Source organism: Pteropus medius, unplaced genomic scaffold (assembly GCF_902729225.1).
Source record: "Pteropus medius unplaced genomic scaffold, Ma_sr-lr_union100, whole genome shotgun sequence".
Taxonomy (NCBI): Eukaryota; Metazoa; Chordata; class Mammalia; order Chiroptera; family Pteropodidae; genus Pteropus; species Pteropus medius.
In genome coordinates, this window is record NW_024340700.1 from 6,665,453 (window position 1) to 6,667,223 (window position 1,771).

General features: G+C 62.0%; 1 long non-coding RNA gene across 1 annotated transcript in view; it reads right to left on the bottom strand.

Annotated features, from left to right (window-relative positions):
• The window catches only part of LOC120617965 (uncharacterized), a 12,648-nt gene extending 11,688 nt beyond the window's left edge, over positions 1-960 (bottom strand). Inside the window, exon 1 of the long non-coding RNA XR_005657098.1 lies at positions 589-960. This is a non-coding gene — a long non-coding RNA (uncharacterized LOC120617965). The remainder of the gene's footprint in view (positions 1-588) is intronic.
• Between the last annotated feature and the right edge of the window lie 811 nt (positions 961-1,771).

Genomic DNA, 1,771 nt, shown 5'->3' on the forward strand with positions numbered 1-1,771 from the left:
GTGACCGCAGCGCCTGGCGGGTGCAAATAGAAACGGGCCCCTTCAGGACGGGAGGTGGCTAAAGAAATTAAGTCGGGGTGTCCGAAGCTGTCCCGACGGACTGCAGCTGGGGAAGGGTCGAGAGGGCCCTGCGACCGCGGTGGCCGGCGGGCTGCACGTCACTCACTTGCCCGCCCACGAACATCCGCGTTCTGGTCACGGGCGGAGTCCGCCTTCCCAGCGCAGGGCCGCGGCCAGCACGCGGGGCGGCGAGCGCGGGAGCTTCGCGCGCCCGAGTCGGTGCGGACCGCTGCGCGCCTGCCCCGCGGCCGCCTCGTCCGGACCAGGCTCGGGGCGTGAAGCCTCTGGCTGCGCTGGGTCAGCGTGGGCCACCGCGGGCCACCGCGGGCCACCGCGGTCTCCGGGCCCCTGGGGACCCCCGGAAGGGGCGCGCAGCGGGTGTCCCGGCGGCAGAAGCGCACGCGGGCGTCTCAGCGCCCCTTCTGCGCCGCCTGGCCCCTGCCGGCGCCACCGCCGCCGCCCCCCTTCACGGGCGCTCTGTCGCCACGAGCACGGCGTGGAAGACAGAGGCGCGGCCGTGACACGCACCTTACCCAGGGCGCCCGCTCATCCCTGCCGTGGGCGCCCAGGGAGGCGGCTCCCGCGCGGGCTGGCGCTTCTGGTCCCCCAGATGTCCTCGCGGACACCGCGAGGAGACGGAGGAGACGCGGTCCTCGCCAGAGGTTTCAGGACTCAGTGACAAACGCTGCAGAAAGAAAAGGACCAGGCGGAGGGGAGCATGGGGACCCCGAATGTCCGCCACCTCGGGTCTGGAGGGCGGCGGCGGGAGGGGGTCCTGAGCCGCGGGGCAGCGCTGTCGCGCCTTCCGCAGCCGTCCGCAGACGGGGACGAGGGCCGGGCGGGGACAGCACGCTGCCAGGCCCAGGGACGCGGGACAGCCTTCCTTGCTGCCTGCCGCCCGCCGGGACGGCTCCCCACCCCCACCCCGGGGTGGGCCTCGGCGGCGCGGACGCGGCGGCCGCTCTGGCCCATAGGACGCTTTTCTTGGCTGCGCGCCCGACCGCGCCCAGTTACTGGAAACACCGGGCAGACTCCGGAAGCGCCGCAGGCATGTCTGGCTTTCAGGCTTCAGCAAAGAATTTTATTTTTCCGTGAAGAATATGAAACAGGCTTAATAAAAATGAAACAAAGCAACGTTCTCTTGATTCATTGTGTGGTGATTTTCCCTTTTCTAAAACTGGCATTAATGTGGAAGCAATAGTTCATTTTAAGCATTGAATAAGTAATAAATTCAGTAGAAATCAGGTCAAAGATTTTTATTTACAGTTGGGAGAGATTTTGCTTGCGTCCCTTTTGTTAAGATGGGGATTAGCAGCACTTCGATTCTTCATAGCAATTCAGGAAAAGCGTTACAAATAAAATAAAAGCAAACCAAGAAAAAAAAAATCAGATGTGGGTCTCTAACAGCACTGGATGTAAAAAGCTAAACACAACACAAAACAGCGCAACTCAGAAACACAACGCCCACGTCTGTGCTAGCTTTCTCCCGATGCCCTGCACTAAGTGATAAACCAAAAACTGATATGCATGTCATCTGCCGTCCCATAAGAGATCTGGGCCCCACGACCCGAGGACGTGGCCGCGCAGACACAGACGGACACACCCGGTCAGCAGCCTGCAGCGTTCAGGCAGGTCAGTGTCACCCCCTTTCCTATGCTTCAGCTAGTATTTTTTCCAGATTATAAAATAAAACCTCCCCAAATTAGAAAAC